This window comes from Salminus brasiliensis, chromosome 25 (genome assembly GCF_030463535.1).
Source record: "Salminus brasiliensis chromosome 25, fSalBra1.hap2, whole genome shotgun sequence".
In the NCBI taxonomy this organism is placed as follows: Eukaryota; Metazoa; Chordata; class Actinopteri; order Characiformes; family Bryconidae; genus Salminus; species Salminus brasiliensis.
In genome coordinates this window covers 14,089,941-14,106,826 of record NC_132902.1, presented here as the reverse complement: position 1 = coordinate 14,106,826, position 16,886 = coordinate 14,089,941, and positions in this window count along the sequence as shown.

Sequence of the window (16,886 nt, the reverse complement as noted above, 5' to 3'; positions counted from 1 at the left end):
AACACACTGATCACTAGCAGGATACCATTCAAACTGCACACATGCAAACTCTTTAAGCGCAATTAACCACTTTGATTTATAAATGCCACTCATGTGAATCATGTAGATTTGAACATGTTGGGTAGGTGATAATTCTGGAGAAGATTTTGTGTGGTAAAGTTGGTTCTACCAGAAGACCAGAAGAGGTAAGAGTGCAAGAAGAAAAATGTTTAGACAGGTAACAAAATTTAAGTAAAAGTCTTTGTAAAATCTGGATCCTCATATATCCTACCATACATGGAAGGCAGGGGCGAGGCCAATCCCCTGGGCAACCTGGTGGGACCAAACTGGTGGCAGTGGGAAGGAAGGAGGGAAAAAATGAAACATCACCATCTGAAAGCAACATGAGGCACGTAAGTAACGTAAACATGAGGCCTTTTAAAGTCAGCTGGTGATTGGTGTCACCTGGTAGAAATTTCACTGACACTTCTATTTTCATATATATTTACCTTGGTCAAAGGTTTTCAAACAATAGGCGCAAAAATTGACAGTATGTGTAATTTAATATTAGAGGTAACTCAGACAGTCAGCTAGCAACTGATTGCTAGGACCTAAGCTTGATTTCTTAAAAGGAGCATCAACAAATTACAGCACTTGTTTTCTTCAAGGGAGCATCTAGTGCTTAGTTTCTGAACTTGTCATCTTTTCCACTGTTTTTGCAGAAGTTTGCATGTCTGAACTTACACAATGTACACTGCACAAATCTGTCATCTTCATGTTTTAAATATTTCCATATATTGCGGCACTTAGATTTGGCAATTTCACAATATCAGATGTTTATGTCTACTTGTCTCTGTGGTTGAACATCACAAAAAAAAATTATAAAATAATACTACTAATAAAATAATACTCCACAAGGTTTTAATGTCTGATCAAAATCACCACAATATGACGCAATATGGCCACTATATATTCAAATGAATATTTACACAACACACATAAAAAACCTACATCCTTTTGGTTAATAAAGCAGTGTCATTTCCTGTTATCCTTGCATTGCTTCAGGAATGATTTGTTGAAATTCACTTGTCTTTGTCACTTATATTTAATTTCATGGCTTTAAAAAGACAAAGAACAAAGTCTATACTATAATATTGTACTGTATTGTGAAGCTATTGTATCTAAGCTGCATTTGTGTTTGAAATGTACTATACAAATAATCTCATTATTATCATTATTATTAAGAATATAAAAATCTTTTGGATAAGGTTAGAGATTACAGTTTTAACAGGTAATCAGTAATCGTTATGAGAATATGTATACAACGTAACCCACCCAAACCCTAGGTATATCAGCATTCTTTTCTGGAACATGGAAGCAACTGAACACACTGGGCAAACCTAGTGGTAAGCAGACAGAACTACAAAGAGCTAATATCTAATAAAAGTACTGTTGGCAGTACCTACTAGTAAAATTGCCATTCTACATTGCTAAGGTTGTTGTTGGGTTTGCTCAGATTGCAGATAATTTAGTGTTTGGCCTTAGCTTTGATTTAATACATTTGTGCTGACTCACAGCTGATACATCCCATTTTCTTTCCCCCATCAATTTGAATCTCCAGATATTTCAAAGCCACGAGATCGTGAATGAAATCTTTGACCGCCTTAAATCTTTAAAAAGTAATTTAGTTAATGTCTTACTTTTAGCAATTAAAACCTCAGCCTTCAATTATACTGGCCCACTGATCACAGTGTTTCATGATTTACTTTGCAATGCTTGCGTGTGTGTGTGTGTTTGTGTGTGAGTGTGTATGCATGTCAGAGTAAAGGAGAGCAAGAAACAGAGAGATTGGCCTTAAGTTTCTTCCAGCATCCTTGTCATTTGCAAGATAATCTCACCATCGATCTGAAAAAATGCTTGAAGATGAAGCGTGCATTCTCAGGCCCTCTTAATCAAGAAGCATATTGATTATATGACTAATGATGGGCCATTAAGATATGGACGAAAAGAATGGTCTGTCGTATCATACTGAGCTCTCCGCTAATAGGATGTTTCAATCAAGAGATGCTCATGATATCGCCGCTATTGCTCCCTAATTCTATCTAGCCTTAAAGATAACTTAATGTCCTTGTTATTTCTGAAAGAAAGCTATCGATTTCTGGACGCGTTTGTATTACACAGCTATTTCATATCGCATTCAGTTCTGCATTGCCCTTATTATCTCTCGGGAGGACACAGATCTAGTAAACGACTCAGCCAAAGACATTTTCACCATTGCCCAACAAATCAGACATTACTTTGCCTTGAATATTAACCACTGAAACCATTGTGCTGTCATTCCTATCTAAACACTGCAGTATTGACTACCATTCTTTTTGCTGACAAGTTATTGCTGTACTAATACAAAGGAAACACAGCAATTAACAGTTTTTTCCAGCTCTATCATATGTACAATTGCGGTCTGAAGTTTATATACACTCATAATGGACATGAATATTAGTGTGCAACGGACATCTTTAATAGACAAAAACAATATTTTGGTGCACAAATGTTCATGTTTTGTGGGTTTTAAGAAATCAACATAATTTAAATTATACATACACCCACAGATTATTAATTTAGTGATGCTGAAAGTTCATTTAAGACATTTAGCCATTAGTTCAGACATATAAGCCATTTCCCAAACCAATCTCTATCATTTCTCAACGTGAAAATCTACTTGTAATCTAAATGTTCTTCTGATATACGAACATGCAGTGATCAGGCCTGAGTTGACTTAGCTAATTAGTATCTACACTCATGGTTCTACAGTTTCTAGTGGTTTAAATCCTGCATAATTTATAGCACTACTATGCATGATTTAAATGGCTGGCAACTTTAACTTTATTTAAATGTGCTTTGTGTAAAGAACTTGCATTTTTACTTTACTAGTATATAATTTTACTAGTATATAGTTTCAGATGTTCATTTCTATGACAACACAAGTAGCTGTTTAAAAGCATGTATGTTTTTGAATACATTAAGTTTAAAATCTTACACTGACACATTTTATTGGAAGCGCATGTTTTCAGCTTTCCAGTTCCTGCATTTAAGTAAAAGTGATTTTGCTATTATTGAAATGTATTTGTAAAATAAATAAATATATATCCATTTTTTATCATTTGAACCCTGTAGCTGCTCTGTAATTTTGTACGAATAGACCGAAACAGAAATGCACTAAATTACCATATTTTACAAAGAAATGTTTTCATTGTCCCGTGATGTTACATTTATATAAATTCAACATTTTGGCCAATATGTACTTTACTGTGCAAATGTATTCGTCAATACATTTGCACAGTAAAGTAGAGTTAAAGTAATAATCTGTCTTTTAAGAACAATTGTATCTTTACCCCTATTTGAATGGAATATTTACACATGATGATTCGCACAAGATTACTATAACTTGAGTAACTTTTTTTTGTTTGGCTTGTTTTACAAAGGGTAAAAGGCACTGGCACCTTTACTGATGTGGGAGCGTGCAGGCCGTATCTGTAACATCACAGAGAAACTGTAGTAGTAACTACATTACCCCACCTCCTCATGTAAAACTAATCCTGTCCGAATAGGGCTTTTGGAGGTGGACATCACTGGACCTCTAAGTGTCATTTTCTGACTAAATTTACAAATGTCATTTAAGTCTCTTGAATTTTACCTCTATACTGGATCACTACCTAAGTTTCCAAAGTACCCTACTTTCACATATACCTTTTGAGCTGGAAGATGAACTGCAAGGAGACTCTCAGGCATCAGGTTAATTTTGTGTGTGTGTGTGTGTGTGTGTGTGTGTGTGTGTGTATGTGTGTGTGTGCGTGGGATTATTTCGTTTCTTTGTGCATATCCACACTTGTACATGGATCACTGACACTCAAAGTGGTGTTGGGTTTCTGGACACAAAAAGTTCATAAGTGGCACTGCCTTTTTAACGGAGTGCTTCCTTTGACTTTAAAATGAAGTGAGGCCTTCCCCACCAAGGAGGAACTCCCAGCTCAATTCCCTTGGGTCTGTGTGTGCGTTCTCTTCACACTCCCCACATGTTGAAAGAGGTGTGTGCATGACCTGCTGGTGAACGGTCACTATGCTGAACATGATATCTGACATGGACCAGGTGTCAAACAGCTCTGCCCATCATGCCGTGGCCCTAAAATGGGAGTCATTGGGGCCCCTGGATGGGTGAGGAGGAGTTTCATCCTGATATTTCCTTTCAGCTACTCCTAATTTATCACTGTGTGACAGCGAGAGACAAGGTGTTATGACCCTGGGTCATAATGTACTTTTTGTGTCTCTGCTGCTGTTTTGTGTTTTGTGTGTTGGCAGTGTGCTGCCCTGTGATTAGCCACCAGGGGTGCGCTCTCTATAAGAAGACTGAGAAAGCATTATCCAGGGAAGAGATGCTAAAAGCTCTTCATCTTTAACACAAACAGGAACTACACCTGTCCAGAGCAACTCAGCTCAGTCTGCACTGTAGCTCTGTTACCCTTGTTAGCTTCATTTTGTAGCTTCAGCTTATCATATTGGGGAAAACGGGGACTACGCGCCTTTTTGTTTTGACCTTTTCTCTCATTTACTTAGATCAAGTTTGTGTGTTTGTCTTTTAAATAATTGTACTGAACTGTTCATCAGCTACTGGAAGTAGATTATTTGAGTGCTTTAAGGCTTTGATGCAGTCATAGGCATAAATTAGAACAAAATGTTATTGTAAAATAATAAACAAATAATAAAAGCAATTTCTTGGTTCAAGAAATCTCAAATCCAGTTTGTGAGCACACCAAATCCATCTAAGTAACCTAGAAAAGTACTTTTTTACTTTGGTCACTAAAATTACAGATATTCTCTGTAAATTAACAACCCAACTGTTATTTAAGTAGTATGCCAATAATGACAAAGGAAATGTATTTATTCATTTATTTATTTTAAATATATACTATGTTATCTATACTGCATTTTTGTTTTCTTGAATTGCAATCAAATGTATGTAAAATCAAACATGCAGATAATAATTTAAAGTGTTTTTGTTTTCATACTAATCAAAAGTTTTTGCTTTCTACAACATGCATCACTTTCGTAGGGCCTAAAATAGAACCTAGTGGCACTCCACGAATGATGGTACACAACTGATACATTAATTAGGGTTTAGGGTATTAAAGAACACTTTCTATAAATTGATGTGCGTGTATGAAGAACCTTTTTAAAGTACATATGTAATCAATCTATGCCAAAGAAATCTAGATTTTTGGAGAGCTCTTTTTTAAGACTATAATTCAGCTGCAGGCTGTTGTTGAAGGTTTAGTTGGATTTAATTGCACTGAAAATGTAAGCTGGATGTAAATGACCATGGGGACAGTGACACATTAAGGCTGAGGCGTTTTAGAGGTGTTCATTCACTGCAACAGGTTACTTGAGGCAAAGGTTTGAAAGACCGAAGAGGCTGAGTTATTGCCCTTGATATCTTTCTGTAGCAGTCACTGTGACAGTGCAGAGTGTCTTGGTTTTAAGCACTGAGAGTTATATACGGTGGTGCATTTGTAGTTTTGGCTAATTGTTCGGTAAAGATTTTTTTTACACTCTAAAAAATAAAGGTGCTACAAAGGGTTCTTTAAGCGATGTCATAGAAGAACCACTTTTGGTTCCATAGAGATCTAGTGATGGCAGGGGGCAGTAGTGGCTCAATGGTTAGAGCAGTGTGTTATTGATCACAGGGTTGTGGGCTTGACAGCAAGGTCCATCAAGCCCTCTGTGCTCCAGGGGCACTAAAGCATAGCTGATCATTTTTTAAGAGTGTATGACACTAAGCAAATAACCCAGCATCTATATTTTTAAGATAGTAGTGTTTAAGATAGAACTTACTGTAAATCTACCTCTACAAAATACCTAGACTATTAGAATTTGTGAATATACATAGGGTTTGAACAAGCCTGCTTATCAAATAAATAAAAACCCAAATGTCCAATATCCAACCTCGTCAATGCTTATCACCATATGATTTCTTAAGGAACACTGAGTATGAGTAGACTGATAAATCACTGTGCTGATCAGTTATTTACCTCAGTGTTACTGAGCTCTACTAAAGCCTGAGTAGACTGATAAATCACTGTGCTGATCAGTTATTTATCTCAGTGATACTGAGCTCTGCTAAAGCCTGAATAGACTGATAGATCACTGTGCTGATCAGTTATTTATCTCAGTGTTACTGAGCTTTACTAAAGCCTGAGTAGACTGATAAATCACTGTGCTGATCAGTTATTTATCTCAGTGTTACTGAGCTTTACTAAAGCCTGAGTAGACTGATAAATCACTGTGCCGATCAGTTATTTATCTCAGTGATACTGAGCTCTGATACTGGATAATGCTAAATAATAATGATGATAAATACATCTTTCATAAAAAATCTAAACAGAAGAATTACATGATGAATTAGTAACAGCAAGGACATTATGAATTACATAACAATGAAAACAGCAGAATTGTTCTCTTGTATCAAACTCATACCACTCTAAGCAAAACGGGTTCCACTATCTTTTTCAGTACTATATAGATTCCCTTTTGCTTAGATTGTAAGGGGCTCATAGTAAGACTTATTTTGATGCTAAATCAAACTTAAAATAACCATCTACATTAGGCTTTCAACTATGTAAAAAAAAAACATTTGACCTAGCATAGAACCATGTTAGCATTCAAATAGTTTGATAAGTTGGTATTATTCTATATTAAACCCTTTCCTTTAATGAAGAACCCCTAGGAATTACTTTATAGCCATGGGAATCAGTGTAGGTCCAGTGTACATACCCATGGCATAATCTACTTTAGATGGGTTTTAATCAGTAGCAATTTTATGTCACCCAGAATATGACTCGGAATCCAAACACGTGTCTACTTTCATATGTCCACAATCACGAATACCCCATCTAGCAACATAACCCTGAAAGCACTTTCACCCTGTGAAGTGTCATAGATAAAAAAAAACCAAGCTCTGCATCTGCTCACTATTCTATTAGATAGACTGGAATGAATGAACACTGTCTGCATGCCGCACACCACAGTGTGCAACAGAGATCCTGCAAATGTTATAGATGTCTGTACACTTCAGGCCTCTGTGTTTCATGCCTATTCCCTTGGCGTCCCTCCGTTGTCCTTGTCTGCAGCCTTCTGTGATCCTCCGTTTACGTCTATAATGGCAGACACATAAACAGGGCAGGCAGCCCTGTCACACCTAATGGCGCTGTGTTAAAACACGAAAGCATGGGCCTCCAGGGGTCCATACAATCCCCCTACCCCCCCCCCCCCCCCACTCCCTACACTCTCTCTCCTGACCAGCGCAAAGGCTGCCCTCATGGGGTATTATGATCAAAAGCCCCCTCTGGCAGGCGGAGGTGGGGCGGGCAAGAGGAGAAGCGCGGAGGAGCCCTCATTATGGCTCTGAGACGTTCCATTTGGGCATTTTTAATATGTGTATCCTATTAGGCTCTTTAAGTGCTTTTTGATAATTGTGCTTTGTACTTTTACAGCACTCCAGTCTATTCCCAGTTCAATTTTCCTCTTTTATCGGACGTTTGAAATATTGATTTCTGACAGATAAAAGCAAACACCATAATCTTACTCCTTGCAAAGCGCTCCGGTGAGAGAGAGAGAGAGAGAGAGAGAGGGAGAGGGAGAGAGAGAAAGAGTAACTGAGAGAATGGAGCCTGTAGGAGGGGAATGCACAGGGGATGTTTCATCCCACCTCTCCGAGCCCCTCTTTGTTTTTATTGCATTTCACCGCCGACAGAATTTGACTACTGCTTACTGAGACGTTTATGTAAAGCACCTGCCGCTGATGGCTCCTTAATATGGCCATCCTCTCCAGCTTCATTTACCTCTCTCTCTTACTTTCTTTCTATATACCTTCTCCTCCCTCCCCACCCCCTCTCTTTCTCCCTGCTCAAGTCCACCCCTCTCCCCCACCCCTCCCCATCTTGACATTTCGCTGAGCAGTGCGCTGGGACGGCTGCAGTGCTTTCGATGATTGCCACAGCTTAAACAGCTGTCAGGCCGGCCCGAATAAGCATGATTTATCCCCGCAGTGCTTTATGGAAGTTAGTGTTTTCTGTTAACCTGCGCACTCGCACGCAGCACTGCCGCTGCTACGCCGTCACATTAACCCGAATCAATCACATCTTGATTTTTCCATAAAAGAAAAGCCGGCTGTAAATAACGACAGCAGGCCCAGCCATGCGCAAGGTGTGGAAGCACGACCAGGAATAGGCCACATCTCTTTAAAGCACACACTGCTATTGTCGTCTTACCGTTCTTCACTAAGGAACTAACATTTGAAATAAATGGGTTGATTTTCTGTATGGTTTAACGGAATGTTTCCGTTTTTTGGTTTCCGTTTTTTCCGTATTTCCAAGCAAGCGAGTTGTTTTAACTGCAGTAGACAGTCTACCAGTCTCCATGTTCTATAAAGAGAATCCATCCAACTTTCCTTCATGATTACACATTTAGCATGTTCTTAAATTCCAGAATTCAACTTCATTTCCGCTAAATAAATGAGGGAATTGTCAACTTTATGGAAAATATATTAAAAAAACGGTAGTGTTCATATCAGGGCCAGTGGTGGCTCAGTGGTTAGAGTGCCGGGATATCAATAACAGGGTTGTGGGTTCGATTCCCGGGCTTGGCAAGCTGCCACTGTTGGGCCCTTGAGCAAGGCCCTTTACCCTCTCTCGGGCGCTGGATTTGGCTGCCCACCGCTGTGTGTGTGTGTACTCACTGCCCCTAACACGTGTGAGTGTGTGTTCACTACCAGATGGGTTAAATGCGGAGGACACATTTCGCTGTACAGTGACAAATACATGCACCTTTATCATTCAAGGTGTAAAGAAACAGAGATGATCATGTTTTGCTTTCTGATACTGATCTACAAGCTTTTTAATTGGCTAATATTGACACCAATCCTGATCCCAATCCCAAAAAACCTGAATTAAACCTTCCTTAAAATCTACCAGTTCAGAAGGGCATCTAAAAGTGGGCTTTGGTGCTCAAACTACTCTAACACTCTACTACCCCACAGCAAGAAACACACACACCTAACACCACCACATCACACAGTGTGAGTTTGGGCTATTTCAGGCTAGATCTGTGACAAGAAGACTTTTTCTTGTATTCTATGCAATATTCCATCCCGCGTTTTCCAGATAACGGCCTGGTAGTGATATTGATTCACATCAGTTATGATACGCCATCTCTGATTATCATGTTTGTGATTATTATATTAGCACATAGCATTTGGACCACCGGTGTAACTTCTATTACCAAAGAATAGCTCCACCAGTTTGTACAGAAGTACCTATACTTACTGTGGAGTAATATGCCTTAGTGTGTAATAAGCTTTGGAGTGATAAGGGGTTAAATGTGTCTTGATTCATTATGTTTATGTGGAAATGAGGTACACATTTGAACTATGTTTAAGCAGATGCGTTCCTCAACATCTCCTTCTTTTCTTTTTTTGGAGCAAAATTCCACTTCTTTAGGACCTCTCCAGCTCTGTTCCTGGCACACATTTTTTCAGTGGGGTTTATAGACTGATGCCTTCAGTGAATCATCGCTAAAATGTATTCCAATCGTTTAAAGCATTATTGCCTGGCTCATGGAAGCGGAGAAATTCAGTTCATACCATATTTTGATTTGACCCTGCTCGACTGTTTAAAATCTTTTACAGTATAGACATTTATATAAAAGGCAAGCTTCAGAAACTAGCTTTTGTCAGTCTTGTTCTACACAAGTTTATTAAACAATGAGTGCGTGTTACATATTTTCTCATTTTGGAGAGGTTTCTGCTTATGTGTGATTATTATACAGTTAAAAATGTAAATTAAAATAATTGTATTTACATTTATAAAAAAAATAATTTAATTAATCCACATTTAATTAATCCATGATTCTTCCTGGTCCATATTCTTTAAATGTTACATCAACATTTATATATTTTATTATTTAATAAAAGCATCATATTTGTTGTATTTAACCCCTTAAACAGCTTATGGATCAGCAGCTGTCCCAAAGTGTTATTATAAACTTTTAATATTACCAAAGAATAGCCCCACCAGTTTGTACAGATGTCCCTGTGGTTACTGAGTAATACACCTCAGTGTGTAATGAGGCTTTCTGTGTTAAGGGGTTAACCTCACCAGGCTGGTTTCTCAGATCTAGATTAAGGGTGTTATCACACCTGCATTTTTTAGTCTTGCTAAATCAGACTCATCACCCTTTTCACCCTTGATGCGTTTTGTTTGGGCAGGTGTGAATACAGTAATCGCACACACAGATATGCCGAGCGGTTTGTTTGCGGTGTGAATGTGATCTGACCTCGATCCAACCCAACTATCAGGTGTTGTAAGTTTGAGCTAAACGGCTCCCACAGCCAGGTGTTTACCTGTTATATTGACCAAATGCACAGAAATTTACATGGGTCCAGAACACATGACTTTCTCCCTGTATTAACTTTCTAGCTCGTGCCCCAGACAGGTCTGACCAATAATTTTGTCCTGTGTGAAAACAAACTGAACCGAGGAGAAGTGCTCCAAGTTAACAAACTCATTAACTGATTCGGACCAGAGCAGTTGAACTTAAGGTATGAAAAGGGCCTAATCTGCTATTTGCTAATGCGGACCACGCTAGCTGAGGCAAGGAACTTCAGAAATTTGGGCTGGAGTTCTGGGGGGCTTCGAGCTGATGGGACCCGAAGCCAGACCCCCCTTGCCAGGTAGAGGTTGAGTTTGATTGGATGATCAGGAGGAGCAGGGGCAGTGGTGGGGTGCAAGTTTTCGTCACGAGAACGAGAAGGGAGAGGATCGGTTTTATAGTGTGTAGAAATGGAGGGGAGGAGTTTGGGCGTGGTCCTTCTCCCAAACTTTCAGGTATTACATAACTCCATTTAAACTAGGCAAACAAGTCCAATAGTGATCCATTGGTAGTTATTCTTTTACGAGCTTCAGGTAAAAACACTTGATATGTGAGCTTCTAAAATGGCCAATTTGTTTGCATCAGCATCAGTTAGTCAAGTTAACCTAGTGCTAACTTATCATTAGAAGTAGTATTTGACTGCTAGAAGATATAAGACTTCTGAGTTTTGATATTTTGGTATGGCCCAAACTATAGGACTAGCTTTAATAGTCCAGTACACCAGGTTATATTCACAAACCTTCAGTTGCTATAGAACCTTTACAATAAGTAGAGGTCCTGAAAGTGAGTGGAAACGGTTCCTCGCCCTCACAAAATTTCTTTAGGGAACAAAAAAGTTCACTCCCAAGAGCCCACTTTGGTCACCATTATTCCTCATGGTGTAAATTCAGTACATCCCTTTATTTCAGTGTATACTCGAGCCCTGTCAATATGTGCAGGGTTTGATATTGAAAGCAGCTTCTAAAGCCCTTAACCCTCCCAGCAAATCAGCAAGCATGCATGTTTGCACTGCTGTCAGCTTCAGAGACGGGAGGCGGGGAACACTACCCAAAGCGCCTTCCTCCAGTCTTCCATCAAGCGTTTTTCGGCACTTTCAGCGTGCGCAGACACTATTCGAGATTAACGGCAAACATTTGAGCATTCCAGCCCACCGTATCGACTGCATTTGACAAGCGTAATCCTTTTCTTCTTTCCAGTCGCTTCCATCCCATGATCAATCAGGACATCAATGCCACCTGACTGCTATGAAGTGCAGGCAGACCGGTTCGATTCCTCACCGAGCTCCTTCTTGGACTCTCGCTATAATACAGAGATTGATTCATCTTCAAAGTTTTCTTAAGTGCTTGCCCTAGCGTTCGTGCGTGCATGTGTGTTACTGGAGTGTCTTCCCCCTCCTCTGTAAACAGAAGCCCTTTTTGTTCTTGTCCAGAGTACAGATTCCGAGAAAACAGCCCACACAAATGGATCAGGCTGTCTTCTTGGAAGAGCTTGCAGGGGTTTCTGATTAGACTTGAGCTGCAGTTTGAAAATATCTAATCTTATCACAAGAGAGAAATTATTAAAAAAAAAAAAAAAAAAAAAAAAAAAAAACATGCTCGAATGCCTCAGACACTTCAGAAGCTTCATGCCAGCCCAATTATGCCATTTGACAGGACTTGTCATTAATTCCCCGTTCTTTCAGAAAATGTCCTGAAACTTTCAGCTCTAAGGGTTAAAACAACATGAACTGTTGGCATCATGCCTAATACCAGTCGTGGGCTAAAGGGGTGTAAAGCCCCCAGCATTGACATTTACATTTACATTTAAGGCGTTTAGCAGATACTCTTATCCAGAGCGACTTACAAAAGTGCCTTGCTATTTACCCAAGAAAAACCTCAGCTAGTTTGAATAGACTAATAGTTTAAAGATCCCTCTAAGTTTAGATATTACTAAACACAAGTCAATAAGGTGACCACTCTGCTATTGGCCCAAGTATTCTCGGAAGAGGTGGGTCTTCAGTCTGTGTTTGAAGACAGTGAGCGACTCTGCTGTTCGGAAACCCAGGGGAAGCTCGTTTCACCACTTTGGTGCAGGACAGAAAAAAGCCTGGACGCTTGTCTTTCGTGGATTTTGAGGGATGGCGGGTCGAGCCGAGCCGTACTTGAAGCTTGAAGGGCTTTTGGTGCGGATCGGCTTTTGACCACTGCCATCAAGTACGAAGGGGCTGTTCCATTCTTGGCTTTGTAGGCCAGCATCAGAGTTTTGAATCTGATATGGGCAGCACATGTGTGTTCTCTGGAATGATGGTGATGCTTCATCCAGTATTTTTGGAATGAGATGGAGAGTTGTGAATGAGATTTTACTAATGCTCTTGTGGCTGAATGCAATCAAATCCTTTCAGCAAGGCTCAAAAATCGAGTAGAAAGCCTTCTTCCCTGGACAGTAGAGACAGAAAAACTACTCCAACAAAAGCAGCCTTAATACCCTTAATATCAGAAGAAACAATAATTGTGTAGATGTCCCAATACTTTAGTCCATATAGTGCATTTCCAATCTTAACATTTTCTTGTGAGTCACAGCAAATAACTGAGAAAAAATTAATGCAATCAACTTATGTTTTACCCATTAAATTGTGGACTATTTATCTCATTTCATGCATTGTCAGTCCATTCGTCGTTATGCAATACCAATATTTACATTGGGAATAAAAAGGATTTCATAAGAAGTCTACCGGTATATTATTTGTATTATGATACTGTCATTGATATGACTTGCATTCAGATAAAGAAAACAAAAAAATATTTAACATATATATATATATATATATATAACATTTTTATTTTTCCTGGCCTAGATATCCTTCAACTGACATCAAGTAAGACATCAGTCGTTCATTCTTGGTCTCATTGACCTCTGGAATCCATTTGTAGTCATTGTGCATTGAGATGGGATAAATCTCACTCTAGTCAATCATTTTGAGGTTCAGGTGCTCTTGCAGACGGGGAAGGTGATTTTCATTTGTGTGGCCGGAGAGACAAGAACAGGGCTGGACACTCTCTCGGCCATTCATTTTCTTCAATTTGCCTCACTCCAGACAATGACTTATGCCCTTTCAAAATGCCCCTGACATATTCATAGACCGGCAGCTCAGGCTGGAGAATGGAAAACGCCAATTTCATTTTGGCCATTTCTCTCATCCATAGACAATCAGCGGGATGGACATGACAAGATAAGTTTACTTGCTTTTTCTCTCTCTCTCGCACACACACACACACACACACACACACACACACAAACATAGTTGATTGACTATATAGGTCACCCAATGTCCCTGCGTTCTTAAATCCTCAGGGTCTCTTATAGAGAAAATAGGGCCTGTCTCTATTTCACAATATAGCCAATGTTTGGACACTTGTTCTTGCTAATACGAGTCCGCTAGCCATAGCCGTGCGTTGCGAAGGTGTATTAGAGGAGGTAGCGTTAAGGGAAGTGTAGTAATTACTGTGAGGAGAATGGCAGTGACCCCTAAATTGCAGTATCTTGTCTCTTTTGTCCCATGCTCTCCCGCTCTCCCGGCTGGCCGAAATTGTATCTTTTCATTCTTGCACCGTTAGAGGAAATGCGGGTGTATTAGGAGCCAGTGAGGCGTGATTTGAGGGAAGGAGGGGTAAGGGGTGCCCCCCCCCCAACTCTCAAAGTGGGAGGTTTGAGGACAGCAGCTGGGCCATGGGGTATCAGGGGTTATTGAAAGAGAGAAAGGGAGTGAGAAAGAGTGAGCAAGCTTGCTGTGTGTATAATGAAATGATTATCAGGTGTGGGCCTGGATCCACCTCTTCTATTGACAGGTGTCGGATGACTTACAGACCGTGGCAGTATCTGTCAGCTGTCCTTCTGCAAGCATTTTACGATTTTCACACATCCACGCCGGCACACACACAGGACCTTAAACAGCTCTAGAGCTTCCATTGACCATCCATTTTTTTTTATTGCTGTCATATGCAAACTTACATTGTGGGAAGAAACATAGATTAGCCTGATTTGGATAAATAGGGTTAAATGTGCATGGGGTAACCTTAGTCCACTCCAGATACACATATCTAATTTTCCATTCATATACAGAGATAGACAAATATAAATATAAAAGCACTGGTCACAAAAATCAATTATTCTTTTGAACAACTTTTTTTAGATTGAATATTTACTTAAATTTAACATGGCCCATAAACACAGACAAGTACACCATCCGGAATTTCCACCCTCCCCATCTCATCCAATTACCACTCCATTTCCATCCCTCGATTCGGGCTCTGACTGTGAGAAGTTTAGACTGGCGCCTTTAGGAGGTGGACAGGGGTTAGCATGGGCACCCTGACTGGTCTGCAGCTATGCAGGGGGTATGATATACTATGTGTTGCAAGGTTTTCCCCCTATAACCATCATTTAACATTTTTCAGACTTTAGACTACCTTTTTTTTTTAATGGTCCCTCCTCAGACCACTGTCAGAAGTTACCCACCACGGCTGACCAGAAGCACCACACAAGCCTTTCCATTTTTGAGATGCTCCAAACCAATGTCTAATTGTCTGGCCCTAACAAATACACCCCAGATTTTCACATTTGTGCCATTGTTACTGGACAATCACTGTTATTTGTTTCATCTAAGAGTGGTCTTAATGTTGTGGTTTTAAAAGCATTGCCATCGTAGGAAATGTGGTGGTCCTAACGTCGATCTGGTCCCTGGGTCTTCGCATCATTAGGTCTAAGTTATATCATTAGATATGTCATTGTTTATCTAAAGCAGTGATAGCCTCTAAGTGTAAGACAACAATATTAGCAGACTTCAGCCAATAAAATAGCATCAATCATGCCAGGTGGACCAGCTCAGCAGAATTTTCCAACCAGAATGGGGGACAAAATGGGGGACAAAATCTCCAAGGGAAGTAGCCACTTGGGCCACAGCCTTATTATCCAAAATAGTCCATATGTACCAATAGTCCATATGTACCTCAGCCAATGTCATTTTGACCACTGCTTCCGGCCATATTTAGTGTCCTAGAGCACATGTCAACATGAAATATTCTGATTTGAGATGGACAATGAACACTTTCAAAGAATCTGCCAGCCACTTACTTAGTCTGGGTGGTATTATTCTTATATACCTTCTCTACACTGGGAGGCTACCCTGCATATTACCTTGCAGACTGATTCAATGGGGTGATGGGAATGGCAGATACAGGCTATAATGGCAGCTATAATTATTTTTATATAATAATTATTATGTATTAATATCATCAATATTTTAGTTAACTGGAAATAATGGACAGCTGTATCACTCAGATGACCACCTGTGATACAAATATCCTGTTTCATAGAAAATGGTAGGAATTAAATGCATTAACATCCTTTAAAGTTTTAAAAGTTTTTCCCTTCTGCTGTAAAGTTACTCACTCTCTTTTCAGCTTCCACAGCAGTGAAGGCAACAAAGCCTTAAGAATGCTCATCTGGTTGCAGTGAAAGCAGTAGCTGGCCCAAGTCAGGATAAGCAGTTAGCACTTAACATTAGCATGCCACTGAGTCTCAACTGCAGCTTAGTGTTAGCATGTTAATTTGTATTCTCCACTCAGAGGCTCACAGAGAAAGACTGTTTGGGATGTGAAAGAAGCACTGTGAGCTGCTGTTAGATCCCTATCTGAGCAGACACCGAGGTCACCCAAACTACTGTCCAGGTATAGAAGCAAGAGAGAGAACACCAGCAACTGTCGAGCAACGAGAGTATCTGTCCTCTCTTAGTGTTTCTTCCTCTCAGCGAGTTTTTTTTTTTTGTCTGGTCTGGTCTCATATTTCTGTAAAGCTGCTTTCTGATGGTATCTGCTTTGCAAGTGCAGTTGATTTAGGAGATGCTATTAAACCAGTAAACTCACTTTGCCAAAGGTGAATATCTGGTCATCACTGTTTTGAAAAACAGAGAAGAAAGCCATTAATGGTAATAAAACCATCTGCAGTATATGTCCAAATGTTTGTGGACACCCCTTCTAATGAATGTGTTTAGCTCCTTTAGGTTGCCTCCATTGCTAACACAGGCGTGCAAATGCACGCAAACACACACACACATACAGACAGCATGTCTAGTCCCTAAGTATGCCAATAGATTAGGACTCTGTGGTACAGATATACATGAATCTATTAGCTCCATGCCTAATGCCAGGTTCAGGCCAAAGTTTTTAATGCATAATTACTGGCTTAACTTAAGAAAAGCATCAAATGTGGCCTGTGCAGATGATATGGCATGATATGGAGTCATGTTCTGTTAAATAATTTTGTTATATTGAGAAAATAAATAAATAAATAAATAAGCCATTAGCTAGCTGGGCTTTTGAACACAAGGTGATGGGTTTTATACCTGCATTCACTAAACTGTTGGGTCCTTAATTAAGGCACTTAACCCTTTC